Source organism: Lepisosteus oculatus, chromosome 14 (genome assembly GCF_040954835.1).
Source record: "Lepisosteus oculatus isolate fLepOcu1 chromosome 14, fLepOcu1.hap2, whole genome shotgun sequence".
Lineage (NCBI taxonomy): Eukaryota > Metazoa > Chordata > Actinopteri > Semionotiformes > Lepisosteidae > Lepisosteus > Lepisosteus oculatus.
This window is the reverse complement of record NC_090709.1, coordinates 11,194,364-11,216,145: the sequence shown is the minus strand read 5'-3', so window position 1 is coordinate 11,216,145 and position 21,782 is coordinate 11,194,364. Positions and strand designations below refer to the sequence as shown.

The 21,782-nt window shown below is 39.4% G+C and overlaps 1 protein-coding gene, 2 non-coding genes and 1 pseudogene across 3 annotated transcripts in view; 1 reads left to right on the top strand and 3 right to left on the bottom strand.

The window, feature by feature from the left end:
* Positions 1–21,782, top strand: part of LOC138242797 (zinc finger protein 271-like) — a 683,123-nt gene that overhangs the window by 163,551 nt on the left and 497,790 nt on the right. The gene's annotated exons all lie outside the window — the stretch shown is intronic.
* The window catches only part of LOC138242769 (zinc finger protein 271-like), a 735,173-nt pseudogene that overhangs the window by 614,619 nt on the left and 98,772 nt on the right, over positions 1–21,782 (bottom strand).
* trnan-auu (transfer RNA asparagine (anticodon AUU)) lies at positions 8,872–8,945 on the bottom strand. Its single transcript has one exon. It is a non-coding gene; the product is annotated as a tRNA-Asn (tRNA).
* On the bottom strand, positions 17,347–17,418 carry trnaa-ugc (transfer RNA alanine (anticodon UGC)). Its single transcript has one exon. It is a non-coding gene; the product is annotated as a tRNA-Ala (tRNA).

Here is a 21,782-nt window from a genome sequence, read left to right as displayed (position 1 = left end):
AGCATTGTGCAGCTGTCAAGCGTTTCGCACCCACGCCCCCTTTTCATCTTCTCTCTGGCTTAAGCGTCACTCCGCCACTCTCTCTTGACATTTCATGTCAGCATGTCAGAAGTCCGAGTGACATTTTTAATGGCTGAGTGAGGGCACGATGCTGAAGCAGTGAGGCCACTTCAGCCACAGAGACTTGTGCTAGGTGAGATCTGAAAGACGGACTCGCAACAGAAACAGACCAAAAATGTATCGGTGAGATCAAAAGGCAAATGCAACATTCAGCAGAGGGCGTCTAAAGATTAGGGAACGGGCGACTGAAATCCATGTGAGGCAAACTTTCCGGTGTGTGTACTGCAGCTGGGCTTGTTGGCGTAATTGGTAGTGCGTCAGTCTCGTCATCTGAAGGGCCTGAGTTTGATCCTCACACGGGGCAGGGCTGCTTCCTCTCTTGCTCTTTTCAAACACTTGCGGCAACTGTTCGCTCATAACCATGTCTGGAATGCGTGACCTTTACACGGGCGAGAAGCAACGCCGCATCCCTTTTCTAAAGAACATTCACATCAGAAATAAGTCAAGAAATTTGCCATTACTTTCGCTCGCACTGCTGTCAGCCTGCCCATGTTGCCAAAGAAAGATTCACTCGGCGTCAACATGACAGAACAGCGATCACTTGAATACAATGTTCCACACTCCGTAAGCAAGAACTTCAGTGTTTGCAGTCACCCGATATGCCGATAGTCAAAGGAGCGCAAAACACGAAGCGTCAAAAGACAAGATGAGTTGATGGAAAGAGCGTTGAATTGATGAGCACAAAAGTTCAGCTCGTACAATAGGCAGCGAAGGTCCCAGCGTCGTCATCGCACTTGAAAGGACTGCCTTGCAGACCAAGGGCAGTGGGAGGTTGCTGTTTTGAGACGGAGGCATTGGGATGGTGGGCCGAGATCTATTTTTATTAAGGAATTCTTCATCGTGAAAGATCTGTCCACAGGTCATCCAAAGAACTCAGGGAATCATGTGCTACTGAAGGGAGTGAAGTGCTGAAACACATGACATGCCCCCTTGATCTCACATGCACAATTCTGCTGCAACATGCACAGGTACCGTCCACACCAGGCAGTGGGGCTTCAGCAGAATTTGCTACGCCACCTGCAATTACATATCCAGCTGCACACATATACATGGCCCTTCTGTCCTTTTCAGGATCTCAAAAAAAAGCATAGCGTGGTTTCCCTGCCACCTGATTGACCTCATTTCCCTCAGAATGTGCCCCGCCACATTCATTGCTGAAGCAGGACGGAGGCTAACGGACATGTCAGAACAGTGAGGTTCAACGATCTCTCCAAAATATTGTGGTTGTAGTGGAAGAGATATGTTTTAAATTGTACCTTGGTATTTCAAACTCTTTCTAAAATGTTATCCATTTCTATTTTATTTTGACAGGAACTGTTAAAAGGCTAATGACACTAGATGAAAAGAGAAGAAAGAAAACACAACGTTTCAGCCGTGGAGCCTTCTTCAGGTGTGAGGGCTCCACGGCTGAAATGTTGTGTTTTCTTTCTTTTCTTTTAAGCATGGAATAGACCTATTACTTGTTCCTTTGCAGCCTACACATGGTGATGCAGCTCCCCACCTGAACTGCTAATGATACTAGATGCCTGGTAGTTTGTGGTACTTGGTTATTGTCTTATGTTTGCTCAAACTGCATATGTGTTGTAGCAGCGAGGCTTATTAATAAGAAAGAATTAAGTGTTCTGAGCCTTCCCAAATGAGGCCCCATCTCTGTTCATCTCTGTGGTGCAGCCACAGAGAAACTATTCATGCAGGCTGATTTAAGGTTTCCTTTAATAAGGGACAGCTCCCAAAGGGGGATGCACTTAGCTAAGCCTGGCTATCATGATCAATGGTCATCCATTTCCGCCTATCTGTCTAGGGAGTGCCAGATGGACATCTGGACTGCATTCCTAGGTGTCAGGAGTAAATGACTCATATCTCACCTTGATCAACCAATCAGGGACTGGTAGGGCCGAGTAACCCACGTGGGACTCTGATGCCCATGGAACTTTCAGCCAATCAACGAGCTGAAGTTCCTCCAGGTAAAAACAGGAAAGGAGAGCCTGTAGTAAGATTCAAGAGAATTCTGTGGACTTTTCTAAAGGGAATTCAAAGGAGAATTCCAGGGCAGGACGGCCCAGGAGCAGAAGGCTCCCAAGGGCAGGACATTCTCGCAGAGCGCCTCCTGACCATCCTGAGACTCAGCCCGGACAACCACAGAACGGCCAGTGTGTCCGAGTGCCAGAACTTTCCTTTGTTCTAAGAGTCTAGAGCGGAGGTTGCCAGAGAGTAACCAGAGGATCCACCCGAGGTTAGCACCAGTAGCAGGCCTCGTGAACAGGTCGGAACTGTGGACAGCTGAATCACTATTCAGAACTAGCTCTTCATCAGGAACGAACCGGTCTTCTTCCTGACTTGCTGGGACCCACAGTCATCTTTTCTCCTGTGCGCAAACTTTGCTAGTTAAAGCCAACACTAACTAGCTGGTAAGTGAGCATCAGCAGCGCACCATTGCAAGCCGCACAGCATAGCCTGGCACAGAGCCAGAGAGCGTGGATTGGACAGCAACAGCCTGCAACTGTTTCTTTGAGTCTACAGGAGATCTGAATCCCCAGAGATTGGATGAGTATTCAACTTCACTGCATTACTGCTCGAGAATTCAATTGTTATCCCAACCAGTTGATATCAATTTAATTCCTAAGAGTTATGTACTTGTTTTGAGTATCTAATGTAGAAGTTATAACCAGTTCATTTACGAAACGGTCTAAATGAATGATATATTGAACGTATGTCCTTTTGATATGTGTAACACTTTGTAACTGACTGAATATATACCTTTTGTATTCTGATAACCCTCTCGATAAGATCTGTTAGATTTATATGCATATCCTATGTATTAATAAATGTATCCTCATGTATTAGTACCTGTGTGTGTGCGTTGTTTGAGTTATGTCGCATAGTTGGATTCTAAAGCCATCAAAAGAATCAATTTTGTGATTTACTGCTACAATTAATAATTGTCCCAGTAAATGCCCAAACCCTACAGATCTGGTGCCTTCAGAGAGCACACTACAGTGTGATTGCATATTTTTGTGTATTTTCATATGTCAATATTTAATTCACTCACATTCCTGTATGCTTGGAAGGAAGGCAGATTGGATTTGGCACAGGACGCCTGCTCATATATGTTGATCTTTGTTCGGCTGGAAAAACAATGATAAAAAGTGTATGAAAAAAGCTCTCCCCAACATTTCCCTTCTCTTGGCCATGGTTACACTGCCCTTTCTTTCCGTCTTTTGTCCTTCTACAAAGATTCCAGGGCTCTTTATCCACCATAATATCAGAAGCCAAAAATAACCATCTAATGTGTAAACAGCATTTGTAATGTTGGTAGCTGGAAGAGGTTAAGTATGTTTGCAAGACCTAGTTGATTACACCACAGACTTACCTTGTTTTTTTTTTTCTCTTTTAAAGGCTGTGCTGGACTGTACCACTATCATAGAAGATTTTTTTCAAGACACATCGCAGTTCCATAGTAGAATTTATCAATAGTAGAATTCCATAGGACATTATTTATCAACATCTAACATTACCCAGTGTGAGACTCTGCCAGTAAACCTCAGAGCATTGAGTTCTCCACTGGTGAAGATGGCTTTCTGAAGTCATGAAATCCACTGCTGGGATGCCTGAGAGACAGTGATTGAATCGTGGGTGGAATTAGGCTCTCTGTTAGTGTTGATCTGTGGGAATTATGTGGTAAAAAGGGAAAACTCATTTACTTTAGTCACTTTGAAAGTTCAAATGTACAGATCTTCAGAAACCCCAGTCTGAAGGATGAAGCAGGTTCTGCTCAAGGAGTTGCCTACGTTTTGCTCCATTCAATCCAAGCAGATAGTCCAACATTTGCCTTCTCTTGGCCATGATTACACTGCCCTTTCTTTCATCTTTGTACTTCTACAAAGATTTCAGGACTCTTAATCCACCATAATATCAGAAGCCAAAATTAACCTTCTAACATGTACAAATCATTTGTAATGAAAGGAGGTGGAAGGGTTTAAGAATGTTTGTGAGACCTGGTTGATTACCACACATAGACATGCTTTGTTGTCAGTTTTTTTTCTCTTTGAAAGGCTATAGGAGGGGTGTGATGGACTGTACCACTATCATAGAAGATGTTTTTCTTCTAAGGACACTTCTGTAGCGGCAAGGCGTATTTAAAATACAGGAATTAAGTTTGCTGCTCCCTTGCCAGTCCCTCTCTCCCTCATCTCAGTGCAGCTGGATACAGAGAGGCCATTCCATCTGGTTCACATTTAAGGTGTTTTTCTAGCTGATAGAGTTTCCTGATAAGGAACAGCTCCCAAGGCTGAGATTCACCAGCCACCTTAATAAGTGGTAATCTCTGGCGCCTTACTGTCTGGGAGATTCCATGGGAGAGGCTCATCCCAAGGTTTACAACCCTAAGGTCAGAGGTCACTGTTACTCATCCTCCACCTCAATCAGCCAATCAGGAACTGGTAGGGCAGGGTAAACCCACGTGGGTCTCGAATGCCCGCGGAACTTTAAGCCACTGAACTACCGTAGTTCCTACAGATACAACAGGCAGCACGATGCCCAGAAGGTGCCCCTCCAGGACGTTCCCAGACTCAGCTCGGACAATCACGTGATGGCCAGTGTGTCCGAGTGCCAGGACTTAACTTTGTTTTAAGAGTCGAGAACGGAGGTTGCCCACGCATAACTGAAGGATCCGCCCGAGGTTAGCCCAGCAGCAAGCCCCGTGAACCGCAGGTACTCCACCGTCAAAGCTCGCCTGATCAACGAGTGAACTACGGTTGGAACTGTTGACAGCTGAATCTCAGTATTCAGGACTTGCGCTACATCGGGAACGAACTAGTCTTCTTCCCATCTAAAGAGTGTGACTGGCTTGGACCCGCAGTCACTTTCCATGTGCACAAGCTCTGCTAGTTTCAGCCAACACTAACTAGCCGGTCTTCAAAAAGCATCAGCAGCGCATCACAGCAGGAATCTCTCCATCCTCTCCTTCTCGCCAGCCGCACCGGCCACTGCCTGGCACCGAGCCAGAGAGTGCCGATTGCACACAACAACAGCCTGCCACTGCTTCTTTGTGTCCGCGGGAGATCTGAATCCACACAGATCGGATGAGTATTCAACATTCTGCATTACAGCTCGAGAATTCAATTGTTACCTCAACCACAATTGATATCAATCTAATACCTATGAGTGATGTACTTGCTTTTGAGTATCTAGTGTAGAAGTTGTAATCCCAGTTCATTTACGAAACAGTCTAAATGAATGGTATACTGAATGTATGTCCCTCTTGGTTTGGAACTCTTCATGATTTAATATATACCTTTTGTATTCTGCTAACCCACACTCTTAAGATCTGTTATGTTTATATGCACATTTTATGTATTAATAAGTGTATTAGTATCTGTGTGTGTGCGTTAATGAGTTAACCCGCAAGGTCGGTTTTCTAATAGCCATCAAATAATCATTTTGTGACTTACTGCTACAATTAATAATTGTCCCAGTAAATACACAAAACCCCTACACACGCATGGAAACCAATATTTACCTGCTAATCCAGAATGCAGCAGAGAACAGTTGGACAGAAGGTTAGTATCTGTCGATACTGCATCACAGAAGTCAGTCTCTTCCCCCTCATTATGCAGGCTGACTTGTTCACGATGAACTGTCCTCCAGTGACAGTCAGCTGCAATCACTGACTCAGACATGGTGTTGATACACTGACGGCACTTTGGCTGATTTGGTTAACATGCTTTCCTCTTAAACAGGAGATGCTGAGTTCAAATCCCAGCAGTGCTTTTCTTCCTGTCTTGTCTTACAAAATGTATCACTATGGATGATTACGTACAGCTTGATTTTGTTTAACGCAAGTTTTCATTTTCTTTCTGGAACAACTTGCTTTTCATGAAATTCATACAGCTTGTGAAAGATGAAATACAAATCTTGCCTTGTATATTGCAGGCTGGTAAGAAAAAAGCATTATTTTCTTTTTTTTAAGCTTGCAAATGGAAAAAAGGGACACATGTGAGTCTCTGTTAATTGAAAGGTTAGTGGTTTGAGCCCACCCAGAAATGCACTTCTCATTATTGCAATGTAAACCTCATCTCTACTTATTCGGATTTCTTAGCAAAACCTTAACCCACTTGATATTTGCAAGAAATGTGAATGTTTTTGTTAAACAATTAAGTATGTAAGTCAATATCACTGGGAATGGCCAATAATGACCAACATTCAAGGACATCATATTCAGCCAAGGAGTTGATCTTCGAACGGCTAGCAGAAGAATTCTCTCGATGCATCCTTAGTTAGAATATTTAAAATTACGACACAGATTTGTTGGAGAACTTGACAAGCAAAAAAGACAGTTGGACAGCATGATTATGCTAGGACTGTACATTTGTATTTTAATACTTTTGTATATTTATCTTAATTGTAATATACATGTAACCATAAATGCTGTTCTATGTAAATACATTTTGTTGTATTTTATAATATTTTAGCAGAGGGCACAAGGGGGTCTATTATACCTTCCGAAACTTCCAAGACAACTATAACAGAGGCTCATATTTTAATATAATTTGCTTTAAAAGAAAACCACAATTTGTACGATATCATCCCTCAATATCGACGTTCAAATGAAGGATTTAAAGAAGCAACAGCGATAGGAGAATACATTGATTTTGGACCAATGTTTGCATCTGAACAATCCTTCCTCCTGGAAAGAAGAAAAAACAGGTATGTTTTGAGTCTCATGATGATGCTCTTCTGGATAAAAAAAAAACTGTGCAAATTTGTTTTGGATGTATTTTGGATAAAATGATAACTGTCATCGAAGAGAAATTTGATCAGTTGAATGCAGTCAAAACTTTTGACATTTTATATGATGACAGGACGTACATTTAGGACTCAGTACCGATAACGCTGCTGATATTGATGGAGTAGAAATTAAGTGTATTGGCAATTTTATCTGAGGCAAGAAGTACTAGAACACCTCCTATAAAAATGTTAGGATTCAAAGCAAGAAATATTTTTCCACTTCACCCAATGGTATTGCATTAACGAGGCTGAAGCTGGCTTCTTATTCGCCAGCTTCTTCTTCTGCCTTAAATGCTGCTGCTGTGATGTTATGCCGCCTTTCGCCTGTAGATGGCTCTTTACAGTAATTTTTAAAAGTAATAATCAGGATGGATTACTGTATTTATCCTCAGTAAATGGGAATATGTAAGTAGTGACTATCCAAATAACATTTTTTGTGAAACACATTTCAGAAAATTGTTAACCAATTTTCAAAACTCACAATAACACAAACACAATAAGTAAATAAAACAAAGGCAAAACAAGTTCACAGGCACTTTCTGCATATTTACCACGACCTTACCTTCTGATCATAAAAAAGTCTTAAAATCTTGCATTTTACAAGAACCTTTTTAATATAAATGGGACATTTAGAACATGGCATATGAGAACATATGGTTAACCGAGGATGAGCAACGGGTGATTGCACTTTCTGCTTCTTGCTATAAACCTACCCCCTGGTTATAAAAACATCTAAAAATTCTGACACTGAGGTGTGAGAGACAATGGAACAGACTATCAAAATCCTGAACTTTAGGAAATTTTACTGTGCCAATTTTTTAAATATGACCCTGTGAACATGGCATGTCCCTCCTTCCTCATTACCAAAACATCTCAATGTTCCGACACTATGTACATTGATAATTACAACACTTCACTGTTGCATTTCTAAGTTGTGACATTGTGAACATGGCATGTTAAAGTATATAGAATCAGATCAGAACAGGCTAAATGCAATTCATAGTAATTTATCATTTTCTTACTTTCTAAATGAAAAAAAAAATCAGTGATTATGACACTTCGGTATGAGGTAAAATATGCTTCAATGACAGAATAAATAATCATGGAAAAAATACTCACAGTGGACATTCATAGTTGTGATTATAGAAATGTTAAATATCAGGTGAGTAGCTGCGTCAGCATGCGTAGGCTGCAAAGGAACAAGTAAAGGGTTATTCCATGCTGAAAAGAGAAGAAAGGAAACACAACGTGTTGGCCGTGGAGCCTTCTTCAGGTGTTAGAAAGACAGGGCAGTATGCAAAGATAATTTTCTTTTTATCTTTGCTTACTGCAGTTTATCTTTGATGACAACATCAAAGACATTAAGGGATTCTTACGGCTAACAGCTCCACATCAACTTCCTTTTATAACTAACCTCATCAGATCTCTCAACTCCCAACTCTTCCAGTTTCTCACTTCAGAGAAGGATAAAAAACTCAATCATCCTCTACAGTGAAAAACCATCAACACCCCTACCACCTCCACCAATCCTAACCTTGTTGTTACTGTACCCTCTGACCTTTCCCTTTCACCCTTTTGCATCCTCAGCTAACATATTTTAATATTACAACACAATTCCAATAAATTGTACAGTATTTACAGTTTAAAATTAAGGTAAATATGTCAAAATATCAAAATCCAACTGCACAGTGCTAACAAAACAATGCTTGTCAAGTTCTCAAACAAATCTGCATTGTATTTTTAAAATATTTCAGCAGAGGATGTGACGGGAGTATAAATGACGATTCGACGATTATTTTTCTTGGGTGAATATGGTTTTCTGGGGAGTTGCGATGTTGGGCATTATTGGACATTTTTGACACGTGTTGAACAGTCGCATTTCCTACAAATATTAAAATGGCTATGGTTTAGCTGAGAAATCCAATCGACCTATGCGAAAACAATGTTTACATCGCAAAAGAAACCCGTCCCTGGGTGGACTTAAACCACCAACTTCTCAGTTAATAGCCGAACGCGCTAACCGATTGCACCACAGAGACTGACGAGCAGAGTTTTTCCTCGAATCAAAAAAAAAATCTCTTACCGTTTATTTTGCCAGCCGGTAATATTTCTTCTGCACTGATAACCAAGAACTGAATTTCATGTTTCGCAAGCTGTGTGAATTTAATCAAAAACAAGTTTTCCAGAAAGGAAATGAACACATGCATTTAACGAAATCAAGCCCTTTGTGAGTGCCCAAAATGGTACGTTCTGTACTACAAGATAGGAAGAAATACACGGCTGTGATTTGAACCGGTGCTTCAGTTCAATAAAGAGGTACTTTAACCAACTAAGCTACAGTGACAGGACTTCCATCACCTTTTACAGCCACTTGGACACACCGCTCTGAGACATCTGCGTTCAGAAAGCGCTGAACCTGCTCTCAGAGCAAATTGCCTCTTTTACATACAGTAGCAGCCCCGACACCGAGAAACGAAGAGAACTGGCTTTTATCTGGCATTTTTCATGTCCAATGCGTTTGACATCTCCCAAGGGTGACAGAGTTCTTTTGCGACACTATTTCTTCTTCTTTTTATTTCTGTACGCTTTGATAAAAAACGAGAAATCGTGCAAGGGATTTTTTTTTTTCATAGAGAAAACGTGCACCAGGAAATGTTGTGTTGAGAAGAAATGATTTAACATGATACGTGACCTAATTTATTGGAGTAAATGCTCACCCACCAAGGTCTGGAGAAGTTGGAGACTCTGGTGGATGTGATAATTATACGGTGTTGTGGTAGAAAACAGTCTTTCTTTGAATTCTCAATCAATCGGAATTTCAGTGCGAAACATAAACCCTTTGTCTGATTTAAAGAGATAATATTTTAAAACTCATAAAAAATCAGAAAACATGTTTCTCACTTTGAAATTTTAGACGGGGCGGTATATTGCTAGTAGCGACGCTGAGTACATTATGGGGGAATTCCGGTTATGTGAAATACCAGCAGTTTAATAAATAACGCATCTGATTTTGGGTCATAAGATTGTAGGTTCGAATTCTACCTGCCTCGTGTAAATTTTATACAAGCTCCTCAGTAATAGATGTCTATTATGTAATGAACCGCACCTGAAAGCAAACATTGGGTCTGTTTCCTTTGTTTTCCAGCATGAAATAGCAAATCGTTACAAAAAGTACCTGCTAATGTCCAATAGCGTTTTTTTTTTTCAAATGACATTTTCAGGCTTCAGACACTTTTTAATGAAACAAAAGTGTCCGGAAACTCCCTAACTTTCAGGTTTGCTTGAACCTGTATTAAAAGAAGTTATTTGAAACTTCCGGGATTCCATTCTCTGATGTAGCTGTCTCTAAAGACGGATGTGATGTTTCGCGGATGTGAACTGTGCCTTCTCTCTTGTGTTCAAGGGTATTCGCTGTGTGAGATCCTAACTGTATGTCCAGTAGGGCTCTATTTTGTTTAGATTATCTATGTGGTGTACAGATAGAATTCAACTACATGGTTTGAATTCCGTGTTCATGACGAGCAGAACCTGAAAAACTAAAAGCAGGCCTAGACGTGATTTGAACATGCAGCCGTCTGATCTGGAGTCAGACATGCTATCTTTGCACCACGAGGTCACAGCTGTCAGCGCCTTTGAATTCCCAAAGGAGACAAATCAACTTCACAAAAACAAAATATCCTGTGAAGAGCGCCGCTCTTCCGAAGAGAGTCTCTTCATCCCAAACCACATTTTATTCTTCCTGCACAGCTCTTGTGCAGGTGTTGTTCTCAATAACAGATCCAGGAACACTGACTGTTTTTCTTTTTTTTTAATTAAGTACCCCATGGTGCAACGGTAGCACGTCTGACTCTAAATCTCCAAGTTCATTTTCAAAGTATATCAGAGTCAACTGATACTGATCAGGTTCTGCTGCTGCTCAACCCACAGTCTTCACCTTAAAGTTCAATTCCCCAAGCCTTCTGACCTTATATGTCCATCCCTTCTCGTCAAAACTCATATTTTCACAGGGTACCCTACAGAAATCGCAGTATAGAATGAAAAACTCCAGTAGATCTCGGCCACTGTTGGTGATTTTCCTTTAAAAACAAATTAATCTCCTGAAATTTGTATCACTTTCACTGAGACCAAGGAGTGTTAAGCTGTACATGAGTCTTTGTGGCTCGGTTGTTAACAAAAAGGGTGGTAGTTTGAGCCCTCCCAGGGACGCTATGAGCCTTTTAAAGTACACACCCGTCTCACTTTATCTCCACGGCCGGTCTTGTACCGCAATCAAATACAGAGCCCGCAGGGGGCAGTAGGCTCGCAAATATAGCTCACTGTGTACATAATGAAGAAGCAGAGGTTAGTTTCTTATCTGCGCGTTACAGGGTCTTATGCAACTCGTACCAACAGCTGGGGTTTGATCCCTGCACGGGCTATTAGTTGAAAGGCCATTGTAAATGACGTGTAAGAGATTTATAGATAGATACTTTATTGATCCCGTGAGTGGAATTAATCAAGCTTATCCAGCTGGCTTTTATGTTTCACACTAAATTGCGATCTTGAAACCAAAATAGTTAGAAATATGGAACACAACCGTTGTTCCCCAAGAAGGAAAGCTGTTTAACACTGATGTCACACCTTTTTAATCAACCCAGATTGTGAAGACAACTCTGCCCTGTCAAAAGAAAATGTTGCACAAAAGTTGGAAAGCACACTCTGAATCCATCTGTACTGTATATTTGATTTCCGCGAACCGTTCAAGGCTGCTTGGTGCTTCGCAAGCAAGTCATTTAACTTCATTTTAATATGGATGTAACCATAAATGTTCTTAAGCATGTTGTAATTTTGTCGTACTTTTTAAAACATTTTAACTTTGGACGCACGACAACTATTATACCTTGTGATACATGCAAGACATCTGTAAACGAAGATGTAAGTTTTACTGCTAACAGCTCCACATCAACTTCCTTTTATAACTAACCTCATCAGATCCCTCAACTCCCAACTCTTCCAGTTTCTCACTTCAGAGAAGATAAAAAAACTCAATAATCCTCTACAGAGAAAAACCATCAAGACCCCTATCACCTGCACCAATCCTAACCTTGTTGTTACTATACCCTCCAAACGTTTCCTTTCACGCCTTTGCATCCTCAGCTAACATATTATAAAATTACAACAAAATTACGATAGATTGTATAGTATTTATGTTTAAAATTAAGGTAAATATGTCAATATATAAAAAATCCAACTGCACAGTGCTAACGTAACTATGCTTGTCAAGTTCTCAAACAAACCTGCATTGTATTTTTAAAATATTTCAGCAGATGATTCAACGGGAGTATAAATGACGATTCGACAATCATTTTTCTTGGGTGAATATGGTTTTTTGGGGAGTTGCGATGTTGGGCATTATTGGACATTTCCCGGTGATCCTGACACGTGTTAAACACTCGCATTTCCTGTAAATATTAAAATTGTTATGGTTTCGCTGAGAAATCCAATCGACCTTTGCAAAGACAATGTTTACATCGCAAAAGAAATCCGTCATTGTGTCGAACCACCAACCTTTCAGTTAAGAGCCAAACGCGCTAATCGGTAAATTTCCGGTTAAAAAAAATCTCTTACCGTTTTTTTTTTTGCCAGCCGGAAATATTTCTTAACCAAGAATTGTTATTAATTTTTCGCAAGCTGTGTGAATTTATTGAAAAACAAGTTTTCCAGAAAGGAAATGAATACATGCATTTAAAGAAAACAAGCCATTTGTGATTGCCCGAAATGGTACGTTCTGTACCACAAGATACTGTGGGAAGAAAGATACGGCTGGGATTTGAACCTAGATTCTTGAGGCGCGTTAACCAACTAAGGCATGGTGATAGGGTGACCATCACCTTTTATAGCCACTTGGACACACCGCTCTAAGACATCTGCGTTCAGTTAGCGCTGAGCCTGCTCTCAGAGCAAATTGCCTCTTTTACATAGCAGCCCCGACACTGAGAAACGAAGAGAACTGGCTTTTATCTGGCATTTTTCATGTTCAATGCGTTTGACATCTCCCAAGGGCGACAGAGTTCTTTTGCGACACTATTTCTTCTTTTTTCTTTCTGCAGGGTTTGATAAAAAAAAAACGAGAAGTCATGCAAGGGAAAAATATACTTTTTTTCATAGAGAAAACGTGCACCAGGAAATGTGTTGAGAAGAAATGAGTTAACATGATACGTGACCTAACTTACCGGAGCAAACGCTCACCCGTCGAGGTCTGCTTTACTACAAGAGTGAAGTACAGTGAAAGATATGATCATTTCTCGGCGTTGTGGAAGGAAACAGTCTTTCTTTGAATTCTAAGCCAATCGGAATTTCAGTGCGACACATAAACACTTTGTCTGATTTAAAGAGATTATATTTTAAAACTTATAAAAATGTAGAAAACACCTGTTTCTCACTTTGAAATCTTAGACGGGACGGTGTATTACTAGTCACAGCGCATAGCTCACTATGGTGCTATTCAGGTTCTATGATATACCAGAGGTTTAATAAATAACGGGTCTGATTTCGGATCATAAGATTGTAGGTTCAACTTCTACCTGGCTCGTGTAAACGTTATTCAGGCTCCGCAGTAATAGATGGTTACTATGTAATGAACTGCACCTGAAAGCAAACGTTGGGTCTGTTTCCTTTTTTCTCCAGCATGAAATAGCAAATCATTACAAAAAGCACCAGCTAATGTCCAATAGCGGGTTTTTTTTCAAATAACATTTACTTCAGGCTCCAGACACTTTTTAAGAAAACAAAAGTGTCCTGAAACTCTCTAGCAGGTTTGCTTGAACCTGTAATAAAACAAGTTATCTAAAACTTCCAGGATTCCATTCCACTTTCTGATGTAGCTGTCTCTGAAGTCGGACGTGATGTTTAGCGGATGTGAAATGTGACTTTTCTCTTGTGTTCAAGGATATTCGCTGTGTGAGCTCCACCGCTGTTGGTGATTTTCCTTTTAAAATAAATAAATCTCTGGAAATTTTACGGAGTGTATCACTTTCACTGAGACCGAGAAGTGTTAAGCAATACAGAGCCCGTAGGAGGCAGCAAACTCGCATATATAGCTCACTGTGTATATAATGAAGAAGCAGAGGTTAGTTTCTCATCTGCGCGTTACAGAGCGTTACGCAACTCGTAGTGTACCAACAGCTAGGGTTTGATCCCTGCACGGGCTATTAGTTGTAAATTGTAAATGACGTATAAGAGATTTATAGATAGATACTTTATTGATCCCGTGAGGGAAATTAATAAAGCTTATCCAGCTGGCTTTTATGTTTCACACTAAATTGCGATCTTGAAACCAAAATAATTAGAAATATGGAACACAACCGTTGTTCCACAAGAAGGAAAGCTGTTTAACACTGACGTCACTCCTTTTTATTTAACCCAGATTGTGAAGACAACTCCGCCCTATCAAAGGAAAATGTTGCACAAAAGTTGGAAAGCACACTCTGAATCCATCTATACTGTATATTTGATTTCCGCGATCCGTTCAAGGCTGCTTGGTGCTTCGCAAGCACGTCATTTCAGGGAAGAAACTCAGTTTAGAGAACTACTGGTGCATTTTCACTCATTGAATTTGATCTTTGTACTCTCTTTTCATTCTCAGCTATAATATTTCAAAATTACAGTTCGGATTTGTTGGAAAACTTCACAGGCATTATTAAGTTAGGACTGTACAATTGTATTTTAATATCTTGGTATATTTACCTTCATTTTAATATGGATGTAACCATAAATGTTGTACTTTTGTCGTACTTTTTAAAACATTTTAACTGAGGACGCACGACGACTATTATACCGTGTGATACATGCAAGACATCTGTAAACGAAGATGTAATTACAGTCAAATTGGCAATTAACAGAAAACCACAATTTGTATAATATTATTTCTCTATGTCGATGATCAGTTGAAGGATTTGAAGAAACTATATATTATTCCTCGATATCGATGATCAGTTGAAGGATTTGAAGAAACAGCAGCAATAGCAGGTGATTTTAGTTTTGAACCCATCTTTACACCTCAATAATCCATTTGTCCTCGAAAAAAGAAGAGACAGGCATGTTTTGAGTCTCATAATGATCATCTTCTCGATCCAAAGAAACGTATACATTTGATTCCTTCCGTAGTATTTTGGATTTTCTTACGAAGATCTCACGAAGTATTACCAGGATCTATATTTAGCGTTCTGTAGCGATAACACTGCTGATATTGATTGAGTAGAAATCTATGATGTATAGACAACTTTATCTGAAGCGAGAAGTCCTAGAACGCTGCCTATGAAGTGTTAGGATTCATACCAAGATATACTTTTTGTTTTCAACCCAAAATGCTGCTATTGCATTACACATTATGTGAACATTACCAGTTTTGGTAGCTTCTCTGCGCGAAACTAATTTTCAAAACTGAAACTAATTACAAAATTACTTAAGATCAACCATGACAAAAAATTATAAATCAGGACTAATATTAATATGAACTCATATTACTACAGAAGAAAAGATTTAACTGAAATATTAATAATACTATGCAAGCCTAAAAAGTAGAACAATTCAATTTATATAACTTTTATTTTTTTATATTTTGAGAAACGGGCTCACACACCGGAAGACACTAACGTTTCTCTTCGTTAGAGTACGTGAATAACAGTTTAGCCCAAAATGTTTGGAGTCCAGAGGGAGGACTCGCTCGCTGAATGATCTCTCAAGAAATCCCTGGTGAGATTCAAAAGGTGTTTTTTTCAACAGCCACGAAAAGTTTGATGATCTTCTCTGGATTTTCTGAATATGACGTTAAATTAGTTCAAATCAGTTGGTAGTTAACAAAACTAAATGCTTTGGAGGTACATTTAAAACAGCAGAGCAACACTGTAGCACTTCGAGTGTGCCTGAGTTTAATTGTGTAAACCTGGCTCTCTATGAACACGAGCAAAGAGTTCTCACTCAACAGAAGACTGTGATGTTAGCACAGTAATATAAAGCACCTGGAGATGCGGGGGATTGAACGGATTGTTATATGCTTTAAGTGATGGCTGTACGCACAGAAAAAATCGACAGTACTGATGATTTTTTTTTTTTTAGTTGAAGCACAGATTCTTTCCAAGATAATGGATAAAGGCAACCCAGTGGATACTCTAGTAGAATGTGGAAGACCGTTCACCTATGTAACCAACGCAACCATAGGAACAACTTCAAGAAGCAAAATCAATTCCCCATTTAAATTTGACATGTGAGGTATGTTTTGTGACTGCTTGATGTAAACCCTATGATCTCTTTTGTACTTGGACAAGTTATTTCTGATGGAGCGTTATCCGCAAATATTTAATAAGCTTTACCCCTGCCGATGATTCGGCGTGAAGTATCACAGACAACTGCTTTCACAGACAAAAACAGCTCACCACCACAGCCAATATTAAATGTAGTTGCTGGCACACTACAATGTGCACTGGCTCATAAGTGATTTCGGCAGACGTTGCTCCCTATGTAAAGCTGAAAGTGCCAAAGAGCATTTCTGTTGAGAAAACATTTTTTTCTGCATTGATGTTAAGCTTAGGGAGCCTGTCTTTTTGAAATTCTTTCTTTAAACACCGTCTGCAGCCTCCAGAGAGACTAACAAATATTTTTTTTGAGAAAATGTCTCACACATCAGAAGACACTAACGTTTATCTACGTTAGAGTATGTGAATAAAAGTTTAACTGAAAAAGCTGTAATTGTGATTTTGCAAAAATTCAATAAATTGTCCATCAACAGTAAGAAATTATTAAGAAAGTAAGAAATTGTTTTATTTAATAAACTTTAAGACATGAAGAGAGTTTACAGGTTATATCCTTCGCTTTGTCAATTAACTTAAGTGTTCAGGATCCAAGCTCGTGTGTGGATGATTGTGTTTCTTGAATCTCTTTAATCATCAAATGTTGTTGTTTAGTCCATCAGTTTATTCTCGGGTTGTACCATAGATATTTTATACACTCAATACTTTTCATGCTCTTTTGCCTTTTTCTTCACATACGTAAAAAGTTCAAAGTGTTCTTGTTGCTGTGCTCCACACCTACACGAGAGCACCTGTAACAGTTACAGGACACGCAGTGAAGAATTCGCACAGCTTTCAGCTCAGTGCGGAGTCCAGAGGGAGGACTCGCTCGGTGAATGATCTCTCAAGAAATCCCTGGTTAGATTCAACAGGTGTCTTCTTCAACAGCCACTAAAAGTCTGATGACCTTCTCTGGATTTTCTGAATATGACGTTAAATTAGTTCAAATCATTTGGTAGTTAACAGACAAAATGCTTTGGAGGTACATTTTAAACAGCAGAGCAACACTGTAGCACTTTGAGTGTAATTGTGTAAACCTGTCTCTCTATGAACACGAGCAAAGAGTACTCACTCAACAGAAGATTGCGATGTGAGCACAATAATATAAGACACCTGGAAATGCTGGGGATTGAACCCAGGACCTCATACATGCAAAGCATGCACTCTACCACTGAGCTACATCCCCTAGGGTGCAGGTTGTGGAACTGATGTAAAGATGTGCATATGTTCACTGAACACAATCCACCCTTCACGAAGAATGCCTGCAGTTTCCCACTTTCGTGTTTCTTCTACTACAAAGTAAATTCATGGGAATGAAGAAATAAGGAAGGGAAAATAATCGCATCGAAGCTTCCAGAGACTGGGCAAAATGAACAATTTATTTTTATATCCAGTCACATGGGCGACTGGTTGATTCTTCAGCAGGGGAGTGCGTTTTTCTACCTCCTTACTCGACTGTCTTTCAATTATGTTTTCTTTGAAATCTTTTTGCATCTTTTAAGTGCTTGCGATTAAATTACGCATAGAAAAACAGCAGTACAGTTGATGTTCATGGACGGATGCACACAACTCCAGTTTTTTCATTGCAATTGAGTTCAGAGCTGGAGCTGATCTCCAAAAAACACTGTTTTGGGTAAGTTGTCGAAATTCGCATGAGGCTGCAGACAACTTACCCAAAGTGTTTTCTATAGCTTTCAGGTGCAGTTCATTTATATAAAGGAATGTAAGTGGTATAAACGCAACAAGCCAGACGGCAGTCGAACCTCTAATTTTCTGACGCGAGGCCTGACGCGTTATTCATTACGCCACTGACACTGGTATTGTAGGGCTAAAAAAATACGTTTTCTATATTTGTGTCTGTTTAAAAATCACTCTAAAAAAGACAAAGGGTTTGTGTGTCGCGCTAAAATTCTGCTTCATTTCGAATGCAAATAAAAACCGTTTTGTTCCAAGAAAACCATACATTTGTCCCATCCTTCATACTATACTTCTCTCTTGTAGTGGTAAAGCATTTTGATTTAAACTGAACAATATATGAAGGTTTCATCTATACACTTACACATAATAAGTATACGAATAAATACTGGGAAGAAGCCGCAGCTCAGGTATTAGAGAGATTTAAAATCGAATCGGAGGATTTAGAGTCCAGAGTGCAAACCGACAGCTGACACAGGTCTTTTATAGAACCGTTTTGATTTCCTCTACTTTGTCCCCGTGACGTCATTGTCCTGCTCGCAGCCGAGCCCGACACACGTCTGATTTTTGTCGCTGGGCGCACACCCTGCGGTCCATGCGGGTCCTAATACCCCCAGTACAATGACGGGGATACTAAACTGTAAACAGGTGCCGTCCTTCGGCTGAGACGTAAAACTGAGGTCCTGACTCTCTGTCAGCATTCAGGAGAATGGTGGTGGTGGAGGGGAGTCCCCATTACCTGTAAAGCGCATTTAGTGGAGTATCCAGAACAGCGCTATATAAGTGTAAGCAATAATGATGATGATGATTATTATAATGTAAAATGCAATAAAAAAATCAATATTTGATTCAAAATAGATTAATGTAAAAACTGATAAAGCTAATGCTTTTTTCAGGGCTATATCTACTTTTTTTTTTTAAAAAAAGCGAAGTCTGTCGCAATTGTGAAAGTTAGAGAATGTGTACCAGCGGGTGCCTTCATATCGCGAGCGTCAGTCTCTCCCGTAGCTGCGAGAAGGTTAAAAGCGCCCAAGTGATCTGTCTTTCGTCAAAGTAATTGCCGGAGCAGTAAAACGCAGAGCACCATCCAGCAGCTGTAAACGATATTCGGGGAAGAGCTGATTCTGTTTTCAGCACAGGCAGTGAGAATGAGCGCAGTCCGGCTCCCAGCAGAATCCATCCTGGTTTGGTTACAGTGCGTCTGAGGCTCTTTGGATCGTAACGTTAAAAAAAAAAACAATTGCTCACATCGTGTGACTTCCACGACAGGAAGGAAAGATATCACTTAAAAAATCAGAACTGAAGATTTGGGACCTGGGCCTCAATTTGATCAAATTATTAAAATAATAATGATCAAAATGTCAGATTATGTTTCTGCAACATTTCGTGCACAGTACGCCATTTTTATCTAAAACAGTCACAACGAGGGTTTTACACGCAGTCTGGGGTATTTTCCCCTTTTATATTTTTGCCACTTTATATCGAACCTGTTATACTCCCAGAAGTGCACAGTAGCTTTTACTTAATAAAAATGTACAATTCACCGCTAGTATAAACAGATGTGTGCCGTGTTTGCCTTTGTGAGCATTTGTTTAAAAAATAAGTTCACAATACGATAAAAACACAGAAAGCACAAACTTTATAATACAACGATACAAAATCAATACCAAATCATTATGCCAATTATCCTTTGAAAACAGAGAACACCTTTATATCTACAAAAAAAACTTGACATTTGTATGTATTTTTGAATTACAAAGCAGACAGTGTAGTCCCTTAATTCAAAGATCAGATCTTGGCCAAAACAAGACAATAAGACGTGGGCTGAATTCGGAACAGGAGCCTCCTCTTCGTCGTTTATTGAGCTTTTGATCAATGTCTGAATGAAACAGATTCGCTCTTTTAACTCTTTGATTAAAGTACACAAAAAGCACCTTTTTTCGAGCCAGAATCGAAACAGCAACCTAAGGATTCCCCGTTGAGTCCATACTCCTCCGTTCTACCAACTGAGCTATCGAAGGGATAACAGACATTGCTCTCTTGCACATACTGCCCAATGTAGTGAAATGTTCCGGGTGATTTAAATCCCACTTCGACATCAAGTTTCCAACTCGTTTCCTTAGTCTTGTTTACCTTGAATTTAAGCTACGAACCAGGATTCTACTGTATAAACTTCCAGGGATATTACAAAATGTTTGATGGGGCATCAATCATTCCAGGCAGAAATTGACTCCTTTTTTTTCTCGAGGGATCATATTAAACATTTCATTAGTATCGAGAGGAGGATCACCATGAGACACAAAACAGTTTCTGTCTTTATTAGAAAGTAGCGTTTGTCCTACATTAATAATATTTTCGTGAAAATACAGAAGTTGTAAATTTTAAAATGTATATTTGAATCGAAATGTGGTTTTGAGTTAAATAGTAGCGTGTTCATGTAATTAGTTTGTGTTTGTCATTACTATATATATATTGCCATGTTACTAGAATTTGTAACTGAAGTTTACTAGTTGTGTTTTTCATGATGATTAGACATTTGTTGATTACAATATTGTATATAATGAATAATTTGAACTGTATAATTTTCAGGTGTGAATAATTGTATATGTTAAGAATAAATTTCTAAAACAAATCATTGGCTTTATTTACTTGTTTCTACACCTATAAAATTCTTTCTTTGATGTATAATAGACCTTTAACTATATATGTATAATAGTCCTCTAAATTTATCCGTATAATAGAACTCCAACCATTTATGTATAATAAACATATAATCATAGATGTCTAATTGACGTATAACGATACACGTATATTAGAATTTCATTCTAGACCAGTTACGGAGCACATTTACACGTCTGGTATGCGTTTAATAGTCGTACTGTATATTCTACATCTTTTGCCCACTGGGATGTGCCGATTTTAGTTTAGCAAACCAAGATACACATTTTCTAATGCAGCCTTAATTACAAGACAGTTTGTTTCTCGAAAATGTAAAAAAGAGAAAAACGAGTATATATGAATGACAATTTTTCAAAGCTGAAGATTTTACTTTTGAAAAATTGACATTTTATGTATGCAGATGCATTCGCTGGTTTTAGAACTTTGGTGTGCTTCCTGAATCATTTTCAGTGTTATAAACTGGGTGTGGAGGTAGCGATCACTTTGTAAAGCAGTTGATAGGCTGGAGCTGTTAAGACTACTCCTGTTATTTCTCAAATGCTTCCATAATTTTTCGTTTACGCTACGACGCGAGTACAGTATGTACGTGTTTGATTTTCGTTTCACTGATTCTCATTGAAGATTTGGGAATTAACGACGAAAGAATCAGTTGCCTTGGAAAGCAGAAGGTTTGGTTCTCAACGATATTGAAGACACGCCCATGTAGAGCAGCGTGTGATGATTTGTACTTTAAAAGACCAAGTGCTCAAAGTGACGTCTGCGTTTACCGTTGAGACTTTTCATCTCGGGCGCACTTTTAGAAATCAAAGATAGAGCAGTTTTGTTGAATCACTCTGCAGCCACCGTCAGCAGAGTGGCGCAGCGGAAGCGTGCTGGGCCCATAACCCCGAGGTCGATGGATCGAAACCATCTTCTGCTATGTACATTTTATGCACGATTGATAAGCACACCATCAGTTTAATGAAGTGTGTATGCAAGCTTCACACTTACAGTACTCTTTCATCTTTACCAATAGCAGATGCCCAAATGTATCTTTGGCTGTTCTGCGATCTTTCATAGTTTCCTCAATTCCTTCAAATGAACATCCATATCAAAGCAATTATGTATATATATATATTACAATTAAGGTACATATTAAAAATATCAACGCACATTTGTATAATGCTCATTTAATGA